Raw genomic sequence first — 11,023 nt, 5'->3', positions numbered from 1 at the left:
TTTACATGGAACGATTTATTGGCCCGCGTAGAAGGCCCTTTAGCTTTGGCTAATACACAGAGCTGATGACCCTTTACCTTGTACTCTTGTCACTGTCAGCAGGTTACCTTGTGGTGCGGTTTACCCTTACATGATCTCATGCAGCTTCAAATTCTCCTTCCTCAATGCAAGGGAAAAACTTGCTTAGAACAGATCCAAGAAAAGAAAAAAAAATCAGCGGGACCCTCCCCCATATAGCAGCTGCCTTGTCGAAATTGCAGTTTCCATAATTAGTTAGATAGTAAAGAATAGTCACTGTGTGCCTACAAAGAGTGGGGGGAGGCAAGCGGTGAATGAGAGCGAGGGAGGAGACAGTCAGAAAGAGGGAGTTCTAGAACTCAATAGTCTCTGTCCTCTGCTATCTTCTGACCAAAACGACACTTTTTGCTATATGGCATTGCTAGTTTATTCTTTCCCCAATTCCCACTCCCTCCTTTATTAAGTTCTGCCCGCCTTCCTCACTTTACCCCCCTTCTTGTTCGCAGAAAATCCCAGAGCCAAAGTAGAGGAAAACATCTGGATTTTGTTTTTCAAGGAGAAGAGGGGGAAGGAGTGAGAAAGCGAGTGAGAAGAGAGAATACGGGACAGAATCATGGGTGTAGTGAGCACACCCCGAAAACCCCCCACTTTGGCGAGTTGCAAGTGGGAGAGGGAAAGTTGACAACTTTCTAAGATGCTAACTTGGAGCAGACTAGGATATATTAGACAGCCCAGGAGATCAGTCGACCTGTTCAGATTCACAGCATCATGTCATCGGGCTGAAGATCCCTTCTTTGGATGCACTTATTTCTTTCTGTGGATTTAACAAGTTCTGAAGATTTGGGTTGTGGTTCTGCACATCCGAAACTTTATCAACTGTTGAATGTCAACCAAGGAAGAAAACCTAAAAAAGGTAAGGAGTCAGTGAGGGAGCTACAACAGGTGTAAACTATACTATTACATTGTATTACTGCTGCTGAATCGACCTAGGTACTGCAGAGTCAAGATATGCAGGGATAGACACAGATGCAAAGAGCATTCGGTCAATGGAACAAAGGTGGTAGGTGGTATATCACATATGCTATGCTGTGGAGAGATTAATAATGAAAGATTAGTCATGTCAGTATGTATAAAAAAGACTGTCAACCCATTGTATATAGTTTCATGCATGTTATAAATAGGGGGTTGTCTATTCGGGACATAGAGGGGCTCTAGCTCTGATGGACTCTGGTGATAACCATAGTTTTCAAGTAATACTTAAGTTATTGCTGAGTAAATTACTTAGGACCTTCCATGATCTCCTCATCATTGGAAGGACCCTTGCTTGACCACTCGGGACAAAGAGTCTTTTGAGCTCATGGACACTTCCCGTTCATACAGACAACTCATTGGTTTCAGTGCCATATAATATATTATTTTCTGCTAGCTAAATTAGTTTTTAGAACCCCCAGTGACCACCTTTCTTTGGAGGACCCCTTACTTTTCCATTTGGGACAGAGAATTTTTCTATACGATGGACTTTTCTCGTCTTTGTGCCATAGAAACGGCACATTGATTTTGTTGGGTGCTATGTAATACTCATTTTATGCTAGGTCAATTATTATTTAGGACCCCTAGTGACCACGGTTTCATTGGAGGACGCCTTACTTGTAAATTTGGGATGAAGAAAGTCTTTTGATCTGATGGACTCTGATGCTCGTTCATGTGTTATACAGACAACTAATTAATTTGCTGGGTGCGATATAATATTTGCTGCTAGGTCAATTATTTTTTGAGACCTCTGTTGACTGCTTCATAATTGGAGGACCTCTTCTCCATTTTGACTCTGGTGGTCTTCCATGTATGACACAGCCAGCTTGTAGATATTGGTAGGTGTGATTCTTACTATTCTGCTGGGAAAATGATGACTTAGAACCTCCAAGGATCACTTTATTGTTGGAGAACCCCTTACTTGGAGAGGCTTTCACTCTGGTGGATCCAACATACCCATGCATTACACAGGCAGCTCATTGATTTGGTTGGGTGCCATATAATACTTCATTTGCTGCTGAGGTCAATTATTTTTTAAGACCTCAGGTGACCTCCAGATCATTGGAGGACCTCTTGCTTTTCCATTTGGACTCTTGTAGTCCTGACTTTTCCTTGTGTGACACATCCAACTTGTAGATTCCAGTGGGTGTTATGTAATATGTAACATTCTGCTGGAAAAATTATGACTTAGGACCTCCAATGATAACTTTATCGTTGGAGGATGCCTTACTTGGAGAGGCTTTCACTCTGCTGGAACTGAGCTGTCCATGTATTACACGTGCAACTCATTGATTTTGGTGGGTGCCATATAATACTTTGATTTCTGCTCAGTAAATCATTATTTAGGACCTCCCATGATTGCCTTCGAGGAACCCCTTACTTGAAAAGCAGTTGTCCAAAGTGGAAAACCCCTTTTAATGGGGTTAGTGAACGCAATATTCTCAAGTGTCTACAGCCATGCCGAGTTTCCACAGACAGCTGTAAAGTCTAAGAGAGGAAGGTCTCTAACCCAGGACTCTTGAACAGTGGGAACGAGATACTTGAGATGACAGGAACCTAGCTCTTGGGGTTAAGCAACTCTCATGAGCGAGGTATACAGTAGTGTAACCATGCACGGCAGGGATTTAGGTGTGTGTATACACTAGGTGAGAGGTGGAGACAAATCTGTACAGGACAAGTAAACTTGGAAGACAGACACAGACTTGTCTCTCGTGCTACCTGGCTGGCAGAGACCGGATCACTATATAATTTTGATATTATGCCCTGGAATATAAGACGCAGGAATTCAGAGATGAATGAGAGGGTTTCATGCCTGCTAAGGAATACGGGGGCGAAGAGATCAAAGGAAAGTAACAAAGAACAGAGATGAAGTGCGTGAGAGACGGAGCATGGTGTTACACGATGCAAGAAAACCGAGGAGAGAAATGCAATAAGGACCCTCAAGTAAGTGGCGCGTCTCAAGACTATACTAAATAGGTCACCATGAATTAGACTGTTCTGTAACTGTAGGGTCAGGGCTGGACCAGTGCAGGAGGGGAAACAATGGACTTGTGTGGGAAGCTGCAGGAACTCCATAGTTAGTGAGGGTGACAATGAAAGGACTTGGGATTTCTATGTAGTTATATGGAGGTTGCAAGGAGCAACTGCAGGAGTTTATGTTAATAGTTTATTTATGCCAGTCAACAAAATGCAAAGTGACTGAACAAAAGAGAAATCTAAATCTCGTCAATATTTGGTGTGACCGTCCTTTACCTTCAGCGTCAGTTCTTTTAGGTGCACTTGCACACAGTTTTTGAAGGAACTGGGCAGGGAGGTTGTTCCAGACATCTTGCAGAACTAAGATCTGTGGATGCGTCTCGCTTCAATCCTTCTGTCTCCTCATGTAATCCCAGACAGACTGGATGATGATGAGATCCGGGCTCTGTGGGGGACACATCATCACTTCCAGGACTCCTTGTTCTTCTTTTCGCTGCAGATAGTTCTTAATGACATTGGTGGATATTTGGGGTCGTGATCCTGCTGCAGAATACATTTATAGTCAATCAGACGCCTTCTATCCGCCTACCTGCAGATTTTGATGCGAAATTGAAAATGGCTTAAATCTGCCTGCAACTCTTCACCAAAATCGGCAGTTTTGGTGTGACATTCTGCAACTGCGGATTTGGGTGCGCCGTGCGGGCTAATGCCGGGCCGAGTGTAAGTTCTCTTAATTTCTCCAACATTGTTTAATACTGAGCTGGGAGGGGTATTGGCGAAATACCGTACCCATTAAAAATAACTCCAGCGGCTCTAGGGAAGCACAGTCATGTTTGGCACCAAGCAGGGACGGGAACAGGATAGCAACTGCAGGCTGGCAGCTCGGGGTCCATGACAGTGACAAGCTTGGTGCTGGACATGTACTAGGCAGCTGCCGGTACCAGGAGCCAGTCATGGAGGACCGCAGCATAAGAGGGGGTGGGATACCAGGATCAAGTTACTCCAGGGGACAGCGCTGTACCTGTAAGTTGGATCCCCATTGTCTATGTGAGTGCGTAATGTGGCTAATAATAATACCAGTGTCTATGTGAGTGTGAAACCCTGTCTGTCTTTATAGATAATGGGCGATTTGGTGGCTATTGGTCCCTATGGAGTAATAGGAGGAGTTATATAGGGAGGACATATGGAGTAATAGGAGATTTAGGGGAGGTTATATGGAGTAATAGGAGGGGATATATGAGAGGTTATATGGAGTAATAGGAGGAGATATAGGGGAGGTTATATGGAGAAATAGAAGAAGATATAGGGGAGGTTATATGGAGTAATAGGAGGAGATATAGGGGAGGATATATGGAGTAATAGGAGGAGATATAGGGGAGGTTATATGGAGTAATAGGAGGAGATATAGGGGAGGATATATGGAGTAATAGGAGGAGATATAGGGGAGGTTATATGGAGTAATAGGAGGAGATATAGGAGAGGTTATATGGAGTAATAGGAGGAGATATAGAGGAGGTTACATGGGGTAATAGGAGGACATATAGGGGAGGATATATGGAGTAATAGGAGAAGATATAGGGGAGGATATATGGTGTAATAGGAGGAGATATAGGGGAGGTTATATGGAGTAATAGGAGGAGATATAGGAGAGGTTATATGGAGTAATAGGAGGAAATATAGAGGAGGTTATATGGAGTAACAGGAGGAGATATAGGGAGAGGTTATATGGAGTAATAGAAGGAGATATAGGGGAGGTTACATGGAGTAATAGGAGGAGATATAGGGGAGGTTACATGGAGTAATAGGAGGAGATATAGGGGAGGTTATATGGGGTAATAGGAGGAGATATAGGGGAGGTTATATGGAGTAATAGGAGGAGATATAGGGGAGGTTATATGGGGTAATAGGAGGGTATATAGGGAGGTTATATGGAGTAATAGAAGGAGATATAGGAGAGGTTATATGGAGTAATAGAAGGAGATATATATAGGAGAGGATATATGGAGTAATATGAGGAGATATAGGGGAGGTTATATGCAGTAATAGGAGGAGATATAGGGGAGGTTATATGGAGTAATAGAGGAGATATAGGGGAGGTTATATGGAGTTATAGGAGGAGATATAGGGGAGGTCATATGGAGTAATAGAAGGAGATATAGGGGGTCTTATATGGAGTAATAGGAGGAGATATAGGGGAGGATATATGGAGTAATAGGAGGAGATATAGGGGAGGATATATGGAGTAATAGGAGGAGATATAGGGGAGGTTATATGGAGTAATAGGAGGAGATATAGGAGAGGTTATATGGAGTAATAGAAGGAGATATAGAGGAGGTTACATGGAGTAATAGGAGGAGATATAGGGGAGGTTATATGGGGTAATAGGAGGGTATATAGGGAGGTTATATGGAGTAATAGAAGGAGATATAGGAGAGGTTATATGGGGTAATAGGAGGAGATATAGGAGAGGTTATATGGAGTAATAGAAGGAGATATATATAGGAGAGGATATATGGAGTAATATGAGGAGATATAGGGGAGGTTATATGCAGTAATAGGAGGAGATATAGGGGAGGTTATATGGAGTAATAGAGGAGATATAGGGGAGGTTATATGGAGTTATAGGAGGAGATATAGGGGAGGATATATGGAGTAATAGGAGGAGATATAGGGGAGGTTATATGGAGTAATAGGAGATATAGGGGAGGTTATATGGGGTAATAGGAGGAGATATAGGAGAGGTTATATGGAGTAATAGGAGGAGATATAGGAGAGGTTATATGGAGTAGTAGGAGGAGATATAGGGGAGGATATATAGAGTAATAGGAGGAGATATAGGAGATGATATATGGAGAAGATATATGGGGAGATAGTATGGAGTAATAGAAGGAGATATAGGGGAGGTTATATGGAGTAATAGGAGGAGATATAGGGGAGGTTATATGTGGTAATAATCGGGGATATAGGGGAGGTTATATGGATGTACATCTAAGTTATGAAGATATATATAAACCCCCCCCCCCCCCTATATATAGTTAGTACTCATACTATTCGGTATTCTCCGGGACCCAATGGCTGCTTCAGGTCTGGTTTTATGAACTGCAGGCATTGTGGAGAGGTGTGGCGGAGAGTTACAAGAATGTCGCTCAGCTGGCTTATGTCTTCTTGTGTCACCGCTGGCATGGATTACCTTCAGTTTATAGACAGACGCCTGAGCCGCGGCGCAGCACAATGTATGCATCAGTAATGCAGAGCGATGCGTCCCGCTGACAGCGTTTGTCACCGGTGTATTGCGTGCACAGGCATATTTGTGCGCACAATACGCAGAGAATAGAACCCATTGATTTCAATGGGTTTGTTCACACTTCCACATTTTGCACGCATTTCGGTCATTCAAAAAAAATACAACGTGCTTTATTCTTCTGCATATTTGTGCACCAAAGGTCCCCATAGATGGCAATGGGGGGTGCACAAATGCCCATGCAATACGCAAGGAGAACACATCTGGGACTCATTAGACGAATTAGCCATTTCAATCAGTGCATCTTTATTTGCCACGTGCAAAAAGTACAGTAAAATACGCCGTTGTGCGCACAGAAAAGCATCGCTCATCCCGCAAATACACATACGATCGTATGAAGCCGGCCTGAAGCTCTATCCTGTGGGGAGAGGAGAAATGTCTTTAATGGGAAAATCCCTTTAAGGCACCATGATGGTGTAGGCACAGTACTTATACTGAAAGACTATATTAAAGATATACACAATGAGAAGCAATAAATTAGAGCCTATACAGCAGGAATATAATATGAGACTTGATTGACAATGAGCGCTGCAGACCGCCCACTTGACACATTTACAGCATCGGGAAGAGCCCCTATAGGGGAAAGGGAATGGGTATAAGCAAGACATTGTTGGAGTCAGAGTGGCCGTAGCTGCAAAACTTTGCAGACGCCCCCGTTGACATGAGAAGTCCCCTTTAAGTTGAGTGCATCAGTCAGAGTGGTTCAAGGAGGGGGGGGGGGGGTACTTGTGAGAACTTCTAATGACAAGGACTGCATTTTGCTAAGATGAAAGCAATGGATGTGAAGGGGCTTCATACAAGGATGTCGCCATGAGCTATTAATGCCGCTTATCTACTTTCTGCTAGCTGATTTAAGCTGGGTATAAATAATGTACTTCTACTGCTGCCTATCTTTGGAAAGTGTTGACAAGATGGTGACAGACATGCCCCTAAGAGCTTCACCGAGAAGGAGGGGGGACAGATTACTGTACAGAGCCCGGTGTATTATGCTGTTACTGCGGAGAATCACCAGAATAATTCCTGTACAGTAACTGAGCCAGAAAGGAAATTCTGGGACATTTCAGCTCTGCAGAATTATGAATGCAGCTGTGGAGTATAATACAGACCGTAACTAAGGATCAGTAAAAAATAAGTAATTACAAAGATCCCCATTACATAGAAACACAGCATGCCTCCTCATCTAATACAGCTGACCTGCAGTGGGACATGCATGATACGACATCCTATCATATGGCAACAGTATGGTCCAGGGCATGTCTGTAATAGCTTCCATCGGGGGTTACGGTATATGGAATGGCAAAAATAATGTAGCCTGACAGCAGAGACATAACTTGACGCTTCTGGACCCCGGTGCAAAACCTGTAACAGGGCCCCCAACTATAATGCTTTATTCATAGTACTGGGTTCCCTATATGGAGAAGAGAGGCCTTATGGGCCCCCTAAGGCTCCTGGGCCTGGGTGCAACCTCATCCCCTGCACCCCCTATAGTTACGCCCTTGCCTGACAGACTCTGTTATAGGTCAATGAAAGCTATCAGGACTTGCAGGGATTCTTCATAACTACAGAGGCCATGAAACAGAGCCTTATAAACAGAATGACCACTTTATTAGACCCCCGTCCCTCTCATGATTGGAGCTTCCCTATATGGAGATTCTCCCGTGACCCCGGAGTGCAGCATAAAATCACGTGACAAGTTTTCCGTGGATCCGTTTCAGTGTGAATCCACATTAGACAGGAAAATCCAGCGATCGGAGTGACTTCCAGCGAGGCCGGTCATCGTGCTGGACTAGTGGAGACCGGGATTTCACACAAAGCGGCAACGGTGCGGATTTTCCATAGTGGAAAATCTGCACTAAAATCCACATCGAATCGCAACGAAATCCATATTTTGTGTGGTTTTTGTTGCAGATCCACAACACATTTCACCCTTTCAGGTCTGCTGTGGATCCGCGTCAAAATCTGCATCATAATTGTTGGTGTGGATTTTGGTGCAGATTTTCTGCTGTGGTATATCCGCGCCATTTCTGCTACGTGTGAATCTACCCTCATGGTGTTTTCTCATTTAGCAGTATGGAGAGTATACAGAAAATAGTGTGACTGAGGGAAACATCAAGTTAAAGGGGATTGTTTGGATGGAAACAACTTGTCGACAAAAGGGGTCAGCAGAGGATGTCAGGAATCGTTGTGCACAGTCCAGCAAACTGGAGCCCAATATACTGTTGGCACTCCAAGAAAACATGTCGGGATGCACAACTCGTTGTTCCTTAGCACGGATGGACTATAAAAGCAGACGACCAGTTCCAGAGCAGTTCTTGTCTAAGGAAAACAGAAAGGCAGTTGGCAAAAGAGTACAAAAATTGTATCACTGAGCGGTGCAAAAACATCTCCAGATCAGATGGATCCAGATTCCTGTTGCCCTGTGCTGATGGGAGATCAGAATTTGGAGCAAGCAGCATGAATTGATGACCCCTTCCTGTCAGCTGATCAGAACATGTCAGTAACTCCACCTAATAGGAAGCTTCCTGTCCACATGGGCCGATATACTAGCAGGTTGATTGTAGCACCCATTGGCGTCTACGCCACAAGGAATTGCTGCGGTTCTGAATACCAAAGGAGGTCCAACACATTACTAGATGGGGGTCCCTAATGAAGTAGCCACAATTGCCACAATTTAACTGAAGAAAAAAAACAAAGTTACAATTTATAAAAAAAATAAAAAAGTTTAAAAAAAAAAAAAACTGCGACAAAACTTTTTGTTACAAAGTTTTCCAGTTCCCTGTTTCTATCATTGGAGATCATCTATCATGGCCGGTCATACATCCTCTATATTTAGTTCTTCCACTCGGCAGACTATTTATCCTCGAGCCCCTTGACACTCTGTTTACCCTCCAGCCCTGGAATTCAGACGCCTTGCCCTTCCACCCTTGGGTTGTGTATTCTCCCAGCCCTAAAACTGGCTTAGGGTCCAGTGAATAACATAGGAGTGAATGGAAGAGGGGACATTTCAGCCCACATGTTTCATCTCCTGAGTCTGCATAGCATTTCAGAACAGATGTTCTCCATCAGAAGGGTCGGCAGAAAGGTTTTCGGGCTTTTCTCACACACCAACTTGTAGGAGCTTTAACTCTTTCCAAGTCCTGAAGGGATCGGCTGAGTGATTGGGGATATAGTGTAACTGCAGTTGGCCATATATGAGAATTGACTTGTCTGGAAATGATCCCACTGCAGATTTTCATAGCCTGATGGGGGCTGGGGTGAAGGAGGTGGGCCAACGGCCACTGAGAACTACTGGATTGGGGTTGGTAGCCGCTTCTGGGTACCATCTTGCTACAAATGTATCCAGTCTAGGTGATACATTAGCAGCCCTGAGGGTTTGCTACAATGTATCGCTCTGTAGTCTAGGCTGTTTAGTTCAGATTGTAAAGACTGGATACAATTGTAACAAACCCTCAGGCCGGATTTACTCCCCAAAAATACGCAACACAGATACGCCCATGTGAGGGAGTCCTAATTGCTTATTTCAATGAATGGGACAACGTTGCACATTTTTACGCACGCAGACATGCAACGTGCTTTGCACATCTACGCAGCACAAACGCGTGCATGAATGCACTTACGCCCGTGTGACACCAGCCTCGGCTCTGAGAAGTACCAGGTCTCAGAAGTTTGCAGCTTGTTCCTATTCAATGACAGCAAACATGGATGTGAAAATGTTGAGGCATTACAGTTCAGCCTTACTTAATTGAATAGAGCTGAGCTGCAATACCATATACAACCTGTGGGTCATGGTGGCGCTGTCTCTGTGAAAAAGAAACAGACTCTTTTTGATGCGCTACAACCCTTTAAAAGCGATTGGGCCAAATTATAAAGTTATCCCTCATCCACAGCATAGGGGATAACTTTATGATTGGTGGGGGTCCGATCACTGATCTCCCGAACGGGGGTCCTGACAGTCCCACATGAATGAAGCAGCAGTCACGAACATGCGCCGTGGCTCCATTCACTTCAACAACACTGCTGGAGATCAGTGGGGTAACAGAGGTTAGACCCCTATCAATCCTAAAACTTGCCCCTATCATATGCATAGGGGAGAACCTTCTAACCTGGCACAACCCTAATACCTGACCCCCAGATTACTCCACTGTTTGCTGGGCCATAGGGATGATCCTGCAGATAGAGTGCTCCCATTACTGGAGCGCGGGGAGGTTAGGATGAAGTCACAGTGAGGGGGTTGTCTTCATCAGTAAAGCGCTCTATGCTTGCAGTATATAACCACACAGAGGCCATTGTTACCCTCGCATGATGGATCTCCACTGCAGCAGATGCCTGAAACTTCCCTATTGTGGATGCAAAATGCTCACTTCATGTTATTGCGGAACTGATCTTCTCCAACCTAAATGTTTCTAAGCAACCATTCCACACTGCACCTATACTCACTGTCCGTTCAGTGGACAACTGACACTTCTGGAAGACCAGACATATTACAATAGTAGAGCAATATGTAAACACAGATATCTGTGTACACTACATTGGTAAAAAATGACTTACCCCCAGTAAGACCTATGGTCCTGAACTCACAATTCTGCTGGTGTAGATGCTGTACGTCACTCTGCACTGCACCCTGTACATACATTACTTATGCTGTACTGACCCTGAGTTACATCCTGTATTATACTTCAGAGCTGCACTCACTATTCT

The 11,023-nt window shown here is 44.1% G+C and overlaps 1 protein-coding gene across 3 annotated transcripts in view; it reads left to right on the top strand.

Moving 5' to 3' along the window:
- The first annotated feature begins 418 nt into the window (after positions 1 to 418).
- Positions 419 to 11,023, top strand: part of S1PR2 (sphingosine-1-phosphate receptor 2) — a 51,167-nt gene continuing 40,562 nt past the window's right edge. For 2 of the 3 annotated variants that reach the window (XM_066593564.1, XM_066593566.1), the window contains exon 1: positions 419 to 931. The gene's annotated coding sequence lies outside the window, so the exon portion shown is untranslated. Of the gene's footprint in view, positions 932 to 2,525; positions 2,992 to 11,023 lie in introns of those variants that run through there. The other variant, XM_066593565.1, reaches the window with a different exon arrangement.

Source organism: Eleutherodactylus coqui, chromosome 2 (genome assembly GCF_035609145.1).
Source record: "Eleutherodactylus coqui strain aEleCoq1 chromosome 2, aEleCoq1.hap1, whole genome shotgun sequence".
NCBI lineage: Eukaryota > Metazoa > Chordata > Amphibia > Anura > Eleutherodactylidae > Eleutherodactylus > Eleutherodactylus coqui.
The sequence above is the reverse complement of the archived record's forward strand: the minus strand, read 5'-3'. Positions and strand labels throughout refer to the sequence as shown.